Below are 14,556 nucleotides of genomic sequence, written 5' to 3' on the forward strand. Positions count from 1 at the left end.
CCCACCTCCCCCACCTCTTCCCCCCCCCCCCCACACCTCCCCACCTCTTCCTCTCTCCCTCCCCACCTCTTCCTCTCTCCCTCCCCCCCCTCTCTCCCCCCCCCCACCTCTTCCCCCACCTCTTTCCCCCCCCCCCACCTCTCTCTTCCCCCCCCCCACCTCTCCCCACACCTCCCCCCCCCCACCCCCACCTTTCCCCCCCCTCACCCCCCCCCCCACCTCTACCCCCCCCCCACCTCCCCCACCCCCCTCTCTCCTCCCCCCCACCTCTCCTCCTCCTCCCCCCACCCCTCCTCCCCCCCCCCACCCCCAACACCTCCCCCCACCCCCAACACCTCCCCCCACCCCCAACACTTCCCCAGCCCACCTCCCCCCCCCCCACACCTCCCCAGCCCACCTCCCCGCCCCAGCCCACCTCCCCCCCACCACTCCCCACCCTCACTCCCTAGCATCCCCTGCTCCTCCTCACTTACCAGCACCCTCCCCACTCCCCAGCCCCCCCCTCAATCCCCAGCCAGCCTCCCCCTCCCCCAGCTAGCCAGCCTCTCCCAGTTCCCTCACATCAGCCACTGTGACAAACTAAACACTGATGAGACTCTATGGATGAATAAAGCCATAAGGCAACAAATGAGGGTAAGGAAAGAGGCATACACTGAGTGCATAGACAGCAGGGGGTGCATAATGAGGGAGAATACGAAGAGATTAGGAGATGTCAACAAAACAATTAGGACGGCAAAGGGGAACTATGAAATTAAGTTATCAAGGAATATAAAATAAAATAGTAAAATATTTTACAGGCACATGAATTAAACAAAGGTTGGGATGGGAATAAGGCCATTAAGGTTTAGATAGGATCATACCACAGCTAACGATAGAGAGATGGCAATAATATTAAATCATTATTTCACCAGTATTTACTAGGGAGATAGAACAGGTGGACATGACATTGGATGATGAGATTAGTAATCAGATAAGTGCATTTAAAATAAGGGGATATATTAAATAAATTAATCAAACTCAAAGAGGATAAAACCCCTTGGATGGATGGATTGCATCCACGCATTTTAAAAGAATCTAGGGAAGAGATAGCAGAGGCATTACTACACATATTTAATAATGCGTTATAAAAAGGTGTAGTGCCAGAGGACTGGTAGATAACTAATGTAATATCTATATTTAAGAAGGGGTATTGAACATGCCCAGGGAATTATAGACCAGTCAGCTTAACATCGGTGGTAGGAAAAATAATGGAATCCTGACCAAAGAGGAAAATAGAAGAACATCTAGAAACCAGAAATATAATAATGAATAGTCAGCATGGATTTCAAAGGGAAAGTCTTGCTTGACCAACCTCAGTGAATGTTTTGAAGAGGTAACAGAGAGAGTAGACAAGGGCAATGCAGTAGATGTAATGAATCTAGATTTTCAAAAGGCCTTCGATAAGGTACCCCACAATAGACTGATGAACAAGGTCAGAGAATGCGGGGTCAGGGGACAAGTAGCAGAATGGATCGCTAGCTGGCTTCAAGACAGAAAGCTGGGGCTACTGCTGTTCACAATTTATATTAACGATTTAGTTTGGAATCAAAAACTACTTCTAAATTTGCAGATAACACCAAATTGGGGGATCGTCAATACTGAGGAGGACTGCAACAAATTACAGGCAGACATTAAAAAACTTACAGAATGGGAAAATAATTGGCAAATGAAGTTCAACACAGTTAAATGTGAGGTGATACACAAGAACATAAGAAATAGGAGGATTAGGTCATATGGCCCCTCGAGCCTGCTCCACTATTCAATATCATGACTGATCTTCGACCTCAACTCCACTTTCCTGCACTGTCCCCATATCCCTTGATTCCCTTAATATCCAAAAATATATCTATCTCTGTCTTGAATATACTGAACGACAGAGCCTCCACAGCCCACTGGGGTAGAGAATTCCAAAGATTCACCACCCTCTGAGTGAAGACATTTCTCCTCATCTCAGTCCTAAATGGCCGACCCCTTATTCTGAGACTATGCCCCCTGGTTCGAAACTCCCCAGCCCGGGTAAACATCCTCCCTGCAAGAACCCCGTCAAGCCCTGTAAGAATTTTGTGTTTTTCAATGAGATCACCTCATTCTTGTAAACTCTAGAGACTACAGGGCTAGTCTACTCAATCTCTCCTCATAGGACAATCCCCCCATCCCAGGAATCAGTCTGGTGAACCTTCGTTACACTCCCTCTATGGCAAGTATATCCTTCCTTAGGTAAGGAGACCAAAACTGTACACAATACTTCAGGTGCGTCTCACTAGGGCCCTATATTAATGCAGTCTTTACTCTTGTACTCAAATCCTCTTGTAATAAAGGCCAACATACCATTGCTTTCCGAATTGCTTGCTGTACCTGCATGTTAACTTTCAGTGATTGGTGTACAAGGACACCCAGGTCCCTCTGAACACCAACATTTCCCAATGTCTCACCATTTAATAAATACTCTGCTTTTCTATTTTTCCTATCAAAGTGGATCACTTCACATTTCTCCACGTTATATTCCATTTGCCGTGTTCTTGCCCACTCACTTAGCACGTCTGTATCCCCTTGAAAACTTGGATATATTACATTTTCTCCCCTCATCCAAATCATTGATATATATTGTGAATAGCTGGGGCCCCAGCACTGATCCTTGCGGTACCCCACTAGTTACAGCCTGCCAACCCGAAAATGACCCGTTTATTCCTACTCTCTGTTTTCTGTTCGTTAACCAATCCTCAATCCATGCTAGTATATTACCCACAATCCCATGAGCCCTAATTTTGTTTACTAACCTCGTGTGGCCTTCTGCAAATCCAAATACACCACATCCATTGGTTCGCCCTAATCTATTTAGAATCTCAAAAAACTAACAGATTTGTCAAACATGATTTCCCCTTCATAAATCCGTGTTGACTCTGCCCAATCTTCTTATTTTCTAAGTGTTCTGTTACAACGTCCTGAATAATATATTCTAGCACTTTCCCTACTACTGATGTCAAACTAACTGGTCTGTAGTTCCCCATTTTCTCTCTCCCTCCTTTCTTAAATAGTGGGGTTACATTTGCTATCATCCAATCTGTGGGAACCATTCTAGAATCTATGGAATTTTGGAAGATGACAACCAATGCATCCACTAGCTCTATAGCCACCTTTCAAAACCCAAGGATGTAGGCCATCAGCTCCAGGGGATTTATCAGCTTTCAGTTCCATTAATTTCTCCAGTACTATTTTTTTTACAAATACTAATTTCTCTCAGCTCCTCATTCTCGCTAGACCCTTGGTTCTCCACTGTATCCAGGAGGTTTTTTGCGTCTTCTTCCGTGAAGACAAAGTATTTGTTTAATTTCTCAGCCATTTCCTTTTTTCCCCATTATAATTTCTCCTGTCTCAGTCTGTAAGGGACCCACATTTACTTTTGCTAATCTTTTCCTTTTTACATACCTCTAGAAACTTTTACTGTCTATTTTCATATCTCTCGCTAGTTTACTCATATATTCTATTTTCCCTTTCTTCATCAATTTCTTAGTGATCCTTTGCTGAATTCTAAAATCCTGCCAACCCTCAGGCTTACTGCTCTTTTTAGCAACATTATCAGCCACTTCCTTTGATCTAATACAGGTAGAGATTCCAAAATCCGGAGTTCTAAATACCGGACATTGTGCAGATCGCAGGAGTCGACATGCGTAATCCAGAGATATGTTCCGAGAAATCGGACTTTTTTTTGTTGGGATTCCTTTTTGTCCCCGTCGGTATCAGATTTTGAATCACCCACAGCCACTGTCCCCATCGGTATCAGGGTTTGAATCACCCACAGCCACTGTCCCTGTCAGTATCAGGGTTTGACTCACCCACAGCCACTGTCCCTGTCGGTATCGGGGTTTGAACGACCCACAGCCACTGTCCCTGTCGGTATCGGGTTTGAACGACCCACAGCCACTGCCCCCGTCAGTATTGGGGTTTGAATCACCCACAGCCACTCTCCCTGTCGGTATTGGGGTTTGAATCACTCCTGCAGCCACTGTCCCTGTGGTATCGGGGTTTGAATCATCCACAGCCACTGTCCCCGTCGGTATCGGGGTTTGAATCACCCACAGCCATTGTCCCTGTCGGTATCAGGGTTTGAATCACCCCCTGTCCCTGCCAGTATCGGGGTTTGAATCACCCACAGTCAATGTCCCCATCGGTATCGGGGTTTGAATCACTCCTGCAGCATCTGTCCAGTAAAGTGGACAAGGGAGAACCAGTTGATGTGGTGTATTTGGACTTTCAGAAGGCTTTCGACAAGGTCCCACACAAGAGATTAATTTGCAAAGTTAAAGCACATGGGATTGGGGGTAGTGTGCTGACGTGGATTGAGAGCTGGTTGGCAGACAGGAAGCAAAGAGTAGGAGGAAATGGATACTTTTCAGAATGGCAGGCAGTGACTAGTGGGGTACCACAAGGTTCTGTGCTGGGGCCCCAGCAGTTTACATTGTACATTAATGATTTAGACGAGGGGATTAAATGTAGTATCTCCAAATTTGCGGATGACACTAAGTTGGGTGGCATGTGAGCTGCGAGGAGGATGCTATGAGGCCGCAGAGTGTCTTGGATAGGATAAATGAGTGGGTAAATGCATGGCAGATGAAGTATAATGTGGATAAATGTGAGGTTATCCACTTTGGTGGTAAAAACAGAGAGACAGACTATTATCTGAATGGTGACAGATTAGGAAAAGGGGAGGTGCAACGAGACCTGGGTGTCATGGTACATCAGTCATTGAAGGTTGGCATGCAGGTACAGCAGGCGGTTAAGAAAGCAAATGGCATGTTGGCCTTCATAGCGAGGGGATTTGAGTACAGGGGCAGGGAGGTGTTACTGCAGTTGTACAGGGCCTTGGTGAGGCCACACCGAGTGTATTGTGTACAGTTTTGGTCTCCTAACTTGAGGAAGGACATTCTTGCTATTGAGGGAGTGCAGCGAAGGTTCACCAGACTGATTCCCAGAATGGCAGGACTGACATATCAAGAAAGACTGGATCAACTGGGCTTGTATTCACTGGAGTTCAGAAGAATGAGAGGGGATCTCATAGAAACGTTTAAAATTCTGACGGGTTTAAACAGGTTAGATGCAGGAAGAATGTTCCCAATTTTCCCAGGGGTCACAGTCTAAGGATAAGGGGTAAGCCATTTAGGACCAAGATGAGGAGAAACTTCTTCACCCAGAGAGTGGTGAACCTGTGGAATTCTTTACCACAGAAAGTTGTTGAGGCCAATTCACTAAATATATTCAAAAAGGAGTTAGGTGTAGTCCTTACTACTAGGGGGAATCAAGGGGTATGGCGAGAAATCAGGAATGGGGTACTGAAGTTGCATATTCAGCCATGAACTCATTGAATGGCGGTGCAGGCTCGAAGGGCCGTATCGGGGTTTGAATCACCCACTATCCCTGCCAGTATCGGGGTTTGAATAACCCACAGCCAGTGTCCCTGTAGGTTTGAATCACCCACAGCCACTGTCCCTGTCGGTATCGGGGTTTGAATCACCCACTGTCCCTGCCAGTATCGGGGTTTGAATCACCCACAGCCACTGTCCCTGTCGGTATCGGGGTTTGAAAGTCAACCACGCAGTGGATTACGACATTTCTATGTGGGATAGTATACAGCTGACCTGTGTGTGGGATCTGACTCGATCATGTAATTAAATTTTATTCCAAGAGTGTCCCACAATACCAAAGTTGATGCCCACCAACAGAAACAGTAGTTGCATCTGTGGTTTAAAAAAAGAAAAGGTTATCCAAAATAAGCTCATTAAAGTAAACATATTTAACAACACTACTCACAGGTAGTGCCATGGTGCAGTGCAATACACAAAACCCGGCCCAGGGGTTTCCAGATTCGGAACGTCAGGTTTCTATTCCGAAATCCGGAAAAACCCGAAAACCGGAATGGCCTCGGTCCCGAGGTTTCCGGATTTCGGAGGTTGCACCCATATGATCTTTTCTTGTTAGCCACGGTTGGATCACTTATACTGGGGGGGAAAGAGCATAACTAGGGGCCATCAATATAAGATAGTCACCAAGAAATCCAACAGAGAATTCAGGAGAAACTTCTTTACCCAGAGAGTGGTGAGAATGTGGAACTCGCTGCCACAGGGAGGGGTTGAAGCGAAATAGTAAAGATGCATTTAAGGGGAGGCTAGACAAGCCAATGAGGGAGAAGGGAATAGAGGGTTATGCGGATAGAGTTAGATGAGGAAAGACGGAAGGAGGCTCGAGTGGAGCATAAACGCCGACATGGACTGGTTGGGCCGAATGGCCTGTTTCTGTGCCATATATCCTATGTTCAACCTTCGTCGTCTCCGGGGCAGATCAAGTCCGTCCCAACCTCTGCCGTCGAACTACAGTACGCGGATGACGCATGCGTCTGCGCTCAGAGACTGAACTCCAAGTCATCGTCAATATCTTCACTGAGGCATACGAAAGCATGGGCCTTACACTAAACATCCATAAGACAAAGGTCCTCCACCAGCCTGACCCCGCCACAAAGCACTACCGCCCCCCCCCCCCCCCACAATCATCAAGATCCACGGCGCGGCCCTGGACAACGAGGACCACTTTCCATGCCTCGGGAGCCTATTATCAATAGGGGCAGACATCAACGACGAGATCCAACACTTCCTCCAGTGCAGCCTTCGGCCGCCTGAGGAAAAGAGTGTTTGAAGATCAGGCCCTCAAATCTGCCACCAAGCCCATGGTCTACAGGGCTGTAGTAATACCCGCCCTCCTGTATGGCTCAGAGACGTGGACCATATACTGTAGACACCTCAAATACCACCAACGATGTCTCCGCAAGATCCTGCAAATTCCCTGGAGGACAGATGCACCGGCGTTAGTGTCCTCGACCAGACCAACATCCCCAGCATTGAAGCACTGACCACACTCGACCAGCTCCGTTGGGCGGGCCCCATTGTCCGCATGCCAGACACGAGACCGCCTAAGCACGCGCTCTCCTCGGAACTCCTTCACTGTAAACGAGCCAAAGGTGGGTAGAGGAAACGTTTCAAGGACACCCTCAAAGCCCCCTTGATAAAATGCAACATCCCCACCAACACCTGGGAATCCCTGGCCCAAGACTGCCCTAAGTGGAGGAAGTGCATCCGGGAGGGCACTGAGCACCCAGAGTCTCATCGCTGAGAGCATGCAGAAATCAAGCGCAGGCAGCGGAAGACCAGTCCGACCCACCCTTTCATAAGAAATAGGAGCAGGGGTAGGCCATTTAGCCTCTCGAACATGCTCCTGCAACCACCATCTGTCCCATCTGTGGCAGAGACTGTAATTCCCATATTGGACCGTTCAGTCACCTGAGACTCATTTTTAGAGTGGAAGCAAGTCTTCTTCGATTACGAGGGACTGTCTATGATGATGATGATGTAATCCTATATAAGCCAGTCCCACTCCCACCCTTTTCCCGGAGCCCTGCACATTTTTTTCCTTCAGGTACTTATCCAACTCCCTTTTGAAAGCCACGATTGAGACTGCCTCCACCACCCTTTCAGGGCGGCAGATTTCCTTCCATGAAGGACATTAGTGAACCAGATGGGTTTTTATAACAATCTGGTCGTTTCAGGGTCACCATTACTGACCCTAGCTTTTTATTCCAGATTTATGTAATTAACTGAATTTAACTTCTCCAGCTGCCGTGGTGGGATTTGAACTCACGTCTCCGGATCATTAGTCCCGACGTCGGGATTACTGGTTCAGTAACATGACCACTCTGCTACCGTTTCCGACATGTGCAGTGCTCCCTCTGTACTGCCACCACAGTAGGAGCTGAGAGCTAAACTCAACCCCAAGCATGCAGACAGGGGTAGGATATCAGTATTAAACTGTACTGCTTTGGGGGCGTGGGGCAGAAAGAAGGTGGGGTGATGTTCTGCAGCTGGAGGAGGTTACAGAGATAGAGAGTGGCAAAACCAGATACATGATTTAACACAAGGATACATTGAGAGACCGGGAGCCAATGTAGCAAGTCTGGGGTGATGGGACTCAGTGCAACTTAGGACACAGGCAGCAGAGTTTTGAATGAGCTGGAGTTTTGTGGACGGTGGAAGATGGGAGGCCGGCCAGCAGTGCATTGGAAGAGTCAAGTTTGGACGTAACAGAGGCACAGATGAGCATTTCAACAGCAGATGAGCTGAGGCAGGGGCGGAGTCGGGCGATGTTACGGAGGTGGAAGTAGGCAGTCTTGGTGATGGAGAGGATATGGGATTGGGAGCTCAGCTCAGGGTAAATACAACACCAAGGTGATGAACAGATCGGTTCAGCCTCGGACTGTTGCCAGGAATGGAGTCAGTGGCGAGGGAATGGAATTTGTGGTGGAGACAATGGCTTCAGTCTTCCCAATATTTAGTTGGCGGAAATTTCTGCTCATCCAGAACTGGATGTCGGACAAGCAGTCTGACAATTTAAAGACAGTGGAGGGGGTCAAGAGAAGTGGGAGAGAGTTAGAGCTGGGTGTTGTCAGTGTACATGGGGAAATTGACGGCGTGTTTTTGGATGATATCGCCAAAGGGCAACATATAGATGAGAAATAGGAGGGAGCCAAGGATAGATCCTTGGGGGAACACCAGAGGTAACGATGCGGGGGTGGGAAGAGAAGCCAAGCCAGAGAGGCGTTGGAGGAGGATGGAGTGGTCAACTGTGACAAAGGTTGCAGACAGGTCGAGAAGGACAAGGGATAGTTTACCACTGTCACAGAGGACGTGCTTTGTGACTTTGGTAAAACCAGTCTCACAGTGAAAACTGTCCCACTCCCAGGAACTTACCCAGGCCCATTCATCCTGTGCAAGACAGCCAAACATCCAACGATGGAGGGACCATGGACCATGGCAGATGGAGTATAATGTTGGAAAGTGTGAGGTTATGCACTTTGGCAGAAAAAAAAAATCAAAGAGCAAGTTATTATTTAAATGGAAAAAAATTGCAAAGTGCTGTAGTACAGCAGGACCTGGGGGTACTTGTGCATGAAACACAAAAGGATAGTATGCAGATACAGCCAGTGATCAGGAAGGCCAATGGAATCTTGGCCTTTATTGCAAAGGGGATGGAGTACAAAAGCAGGGAAGTCATGCTACAGTTATACAGGGTATTGGTGAGGCCACGTCTGGAATACTGCGTGCAGTTTTGGTTTCCATATTTACGAAAGGATATACTTGCTTTGGAGGCAGTTCAGAGGAAGTTCACTAGGTTGATTCCAGAGATTCGGGGGTTGACTTATGAGGAAAGGTTGAGTAGGTTGGGTCTCTACTCATTGGAATTCAAATGAATGTGAGGTGATGTATAAGATTATGAGGGGGCTTGACAAGGTGGGTGCAGAGAGGATGTTTCCACTGATGGGGGAGACTAGAACTAGAGGGCATGATCTTAGAAGAAGGGGCCGCCCATTTAAAATTGAGATGAGGAGAAATGTCTTCTCTCAGAGGGTTGTGGATCGGTGGAATTCGCTGCCCCAGAGAGCTGTGGAAGCTGGGACATTGGGTAAATTTAAGACAGAAATAGACAGTTTCTTAAACGATAAGGGGATAAGGGGTTATGGAGAGCAGGCAGGGAAGTGGAGCCGAGTCCATGATCAGTACAGCCATGATCGTATTGAATGGCGGAGCAGGCTCGAGGGGCCATATGGCCTAATCCTGCTCCTATTTCTTATGTTCTTATGTAAACCACTGGAAGGCTGTATCCAGTGGGGTTCCACAGGGCTCAGTGCTGGGTCCCTCGCTTTTTGTGGTATACATCAATGACTTGAACTTAAATGTTGGGGGTAAGATTAAGAAGTTTGCAGATGACATTAAAATAGGCTGTGTGGTTGATAATGAAGAAGAAAGCTGTGGACTGCAGGAGGATATCAATGTACTGGTCAGGTGGGCAGAACACTGGCAAATGGAATTCAATCTGGATAAGTGTGAGGTAATGCGTTTGGGGAGGGCTAACAAGGCAAGGGAATACACATTAAATGGTATGCCACTGAAAAGTGCAGAGGAACAAAGGGTTATGCTTGAAGTGTATAAAACACTGGTTAGCCGCAGCTGGAGTACTGTGTTCCGTTCTGGTCACATTACAGGAAAGATGTGATTGCATTGGAAAGGGTGCAGAGGAGATTTACAAGAATGTTGCCTGAACTGGAGAATTTTGGCTATGAGGAAAGATTGGAGATGCTAGGTCTGTTTTCTTTGGAACAGAGGAGGCTGAGGAGTGACCTGATTATGTATAAAATTATGAGGGGCCTGGATAGAGTGGATAGGAAGGACCCGTTTCCCTTGGCAAAGGAGTCAACAATCAGGGGGGCATAGATTTAAAGTAATTGGCAGGAGGTTTGAGGAGAAATGAGGGGAAATGTTTTCACCCAGAGGGTGTTGGGGGTCTGGAACTCACTGCATGAAAGGGTGGCAGAGGCAGAAACCTCACCACATTTAAGAACATGAGAAATAGGAGGAGTAGGCCACCTGGCCCCTTGAGCCTGCTCCGCCATTTAATAAGATCATGGCTGATCTGATCATGGACTCAGCTCCACTTCCCTGCCCGATCCCCATAACCCCTTATCGTTTAAGAAACTGTCTATTTCTGTCTTTAAATTATTCCATGTCCCAGCTTCCACAGTTCTCAGAGGTAGTGAATTAAAAAGTACTTGGATGTGCACTTGAAGTGCCGTAACCTACAGGGCTACAGACCAAGAGCTGGCAAGCTCCTGGTTGGCCGGCGCGGACACGATGGACTGAAATGGCCTCCCCCGTGCCGTAAACGTTCTTTGATTGTATGAAACTCAGTGCTGCCCACAACCAACAGCCTCATTAAAAGAAAACCCTGCATCACGATTCAAATGAGGCTGGAAGTGGAGTTGCCTCCGATTTCCAGCAGAGCATCAGTGACAGCACAAGTCACAATAATCATTTGGGGTGAACCCAATTGAAATTTCACCTAGAAAGATTCTTTTACTGTTTCACTGAGTTTCATACAATCAAAGAAAGTTTACAGCACGGAAGGAGGCCATTTCAGTCCATCGTGTCCGCGCCGGCCGACCAAGAGCTATCCAGTCTAATCCCACTTGCCAACTCTTGGTTCGTAGCCCTGTAAGGTTACTTCAATTGCACATCCAAGTACTTTTTAATTCGCTGCCTCGGACAGCTGTGGAAACTGGGACATTGAATAAATTTAAGGGGATTGCATGGAAAATTCACAATGTTTATAATCCCCAAACTGTGTCCACGATAACAAGGCCAGCGGCAACCCTCTCCCCCACCCACAGACTATCATCTTTCCCCCTGGATCGCAATACTGCTGGATCCTGCCCTCCCTCAAGCCTGACTCCCTCCCACAACCTGCAGCTTTTCCACGCCCAGCTTGTGGCACCAGCTTTTACCAGGGGAGTCGAGGGTTATGGGGAGCGGGCAGGGAAGTGGAGTTGAGGCCAAGAGCAGATCAGCCATGATCTTATTGAATGGCGGAGCAGACTCGAGAGGCCATATGGCCTGCTCTGGTTTCTTTTGTTATGTTAAAATCTGCGCTGCGCTGGATTGTGGGCTCGATTTCCCAGTAATGTTTCAAATTGCAGAGCAAGGCCGGTTACTCCCGTTAATTTACAGCACACACGGGACTACCTTACTCACATCTTGCTCAATACAGCACAGACAACTCCCAGTCACTCGACTTCTCACTGCAGTCTATTATAAATATTTAAACCCTGATGACAGGATACAGTTTCTGCTGTATCCATTACACTTGAATTAGAACTCACTGACTTACAAATTGTTATATGCACCAAACGTCACCGACAACAAAGCTTGAACTAGAAACACCATTTTTATATCAGTTTTAAAGTGCAATCTGCTACTAGATTCTGACAGTTATATTTTTATTAGATAGTGAGAACCTGCGAAGTGACTGGATTCTATTGTCCAAGATCCCAGTGTTACTGCGCCTCCCCTCACCATCCAGACACACATCCATTATTTGGATACAACTTGTGATGTTTCTACTTCTATAGTTCAGTCACAGAACATGATGTTTTAATGCTCCATTTATTGCATTGTAACGAGACTGATTAGTACAGTGAACATACTTGTGTCACACTCTACTCCTCACGTTCCCAGTGCTGGTCATTTTCGCTTCAGCTGTAACACAATCACTGTGGTGTTGAGCAGAGACATTCTCTCTCCCTCTCTCTCTATTATTAATCGGGTAATCCTTTTACTGTTAGTCTGTGATTTCATGACTACGGTTAGATATCATTGTGATGATGTTATATTTACATTTTACTGCATCTCTCATGAAAGTAGGAAGTGTGGGCCAAGTGTGCAGTTTCTGCTGCTCACTCTGGTCTCCCTCCGCGGAGTTGCTGAAATGCTCACTCACTGACATTACTGGCCTTGGCCCACTGATGCTCACCTTGCGTGACCAGCCCTGTAGGATAGTACAGTCCCTCGCTGCCAACAGCATCTCCCAATGCTTTCAACTTGCCATCGCATCCTCCCACCACTAGAGACACGGTACCCCCCCCCCCCGGCACCAATTCAACCCTGGCTCCCTCCTTCCCCACTCTGCCAGCAGTCAATGGGTCCCCCATAACCTGACTCTGTTCCTAGGCCTTCTCACCCTCACCAAACTCCCGAATATTCACTCATTATCCAGTACCCCATCCGTCCTGCCAGAGGCTCCACTAATCCTGTGCCCAGTCCTCTCAGCCCCGATACCTTGACTCCCCATACCACACAGCAGCCCCCCCCTCCACACAATCAAATCGCTGGGTCAGTTACTGGCAGCAACACTCGGACACATAGATTAACACTGTATGCAGCATGGAAACAGGCCATTCAGCCTAACTGGTCTGTGTTGGTATTTCTGGACAACATGAGCCTCCTCCCACCCTATTTCATCTAACTATATTGTGTGTCAGAAGGTTGTGGGATCAAGTCCCACTCCAGAGATTTGAGCACATAAATCTAGGCTGACACTTCCGGGCCAGTACTGTGGGAGCGCCGCACTGTCGGAGGGACGGCACTGTCGGAGGGGCGGCACTGAGGGAGCGCCGCACTGTCGGAGGGGCGGCACTGAGGGAGCGCCGCACTGTCGGAGGGGCGGCATTAAGGGAGCGCCACACTGTCGGAGGGGCGGCACTGAGGGAGCGCCGCACTGTCGGAGGGGCGGCACTGAGGGAGCGCCACACTGTCGGAGGGGCGGCACTGAGGGAGCGCCACACTGTCGGAGGGGCTGTCTTTTGGATGAGACGTTAAACTGAGGCCCCGGCTGCTCCCCCAGGTGGGTGTAAAAGCTTCCAGGGCACTATTTCGAAGAAGAGCGGGGGAGTTCTCCCCGTGCCCTGGGGCCAATATTTATACCTCCACTATCATAAAACAGATGATCTGGTCATTGTCACATTGCTGTGAGTGGCAGTCGGTTTGGGCCAGAAACACCTCATTGGCTGTAAGGCGCTTTGAGACATCCGGTGGTTGTGAAAGGCGCTATAGAAATGCAAGTCCTTCTCTTCCGGTCTCCCTCACATGTTTGTCCATCCTCTGCCCCTCCCTGCGGGACCGGCTCCACATCCTCCCGCTCCCGTCGCAGCAATTCCCGGCCTGGCTCCAAGCTGTGAGGACAGGCCGGAGGCGGACTGAGCGGCGGGGCTCCCCGGGCCTGGGCCCCGCTCTCACTCCCCGGCCCCTCACTCCCTCACCGGGCCCGCCCCGCACTCACCTCTCCGGCCGGCTGGGGCCTGGGCCTCGGGCTGCAGGCTGCGCGCTGGTTCCGTGTCCAGGTGAGGCTGACCCCAGGGGAGGTGCGAGGCTCGTGGCCCAGCCGCGGCACTTGACTGCGTTAAAACCCGGAGCCTTTACAGCCGCACACCTGCCCCCGGTGCCCACACTCACATCCGGTCCGCCGCCTCACTCATCCGGCGGGAGCGGCGCGCCCGCGGCCCTTAGGTCCCGCCCTAGCTGGCCCCGCCCCGTTCTGACGGTGGGCGGGGCCTGGTCCAATAGCCACGCCCATGTCCCAATCAGGACTTCCGGTGGACTCTGGCCCAGGGGGATTCCAGCCTTTCCTCAGTCCTGGGCAACCCAGGCACAGCTCAGCCTGTACCCAGGGGGGCTCATTACAGCTGCTGACAGGGTGGTGGGATAACTGGGGCATTGGGGGATAACTAGGGCAGTAGGGGATAATTGGGGCAGCCGGGGGATAACAGGGGCATTGGGGTATAACAGGGGCATTGGGGCAGGCGGGGGATAACTGGGATATTGGAGGATAACTGGGGCATTGGGGCAGGCGGGGGATAATTGGGGCATTGGGGGATAACTGGGGCATTGAGGCAGGCGGGGGATAACTGGAGCATTGGGGGATAACTGGAGCATTGGGGGATAACTGGGGCATTGAGGCAGGCGGGGGATAACTGGGGCATTGGGGGATAACTGGAGCATTGGGGATAACTGGAGCATTGGGGGATAACTGGGGCATTGAGGCAGGCGGGGGATAACTGGGGCATTGGGGGATAACTGGAGCATTGGGGGA

General features: G+C 49.3%; 1 protein-coding gene across 1 annotated transcript in view; it reads right to left on the minus strand.

Annotated features, from left to right (window-relative positions):
- agpat3 (1-acylglycerol-3-phosphate O-acyltransferase 3) overlaps positions 1-13,949 on the minus strand; it is a 58,239-nt gene extending 44,290 nt beyond the window's left edge. The window contains exon 1 of the mRNA XM_070873103.1: positions 13,747-13,949. The gene's annotated coding sequence lies outside the window, so the exon portion shown is untranslated. The remainder of the gene's footprint in view (positions 1-13,746) is intronic.
- Positions 13,950-14,556: the final 607 nt, after the last annotated feature.

The sequence above is a fragment of the Pristiophorus japonicus genome, unplaced genomic scaffold (genome assembly GCF_044704955.1).
Source record: "Pristiophorus japonicus isolate sPriJap1 unplaced genomic scaffold, sPriJap1.hap1 HAP1_SCAFFOLD_417, whole genome shotgun sequence".
In the NCBI taxonomy this organism is placed as follows: Eukaryota; Metazoa; Chordata; class Chondrichthyes; family Pristiophoridae; genus Pristiophorus; species Pristiophorus japonicus.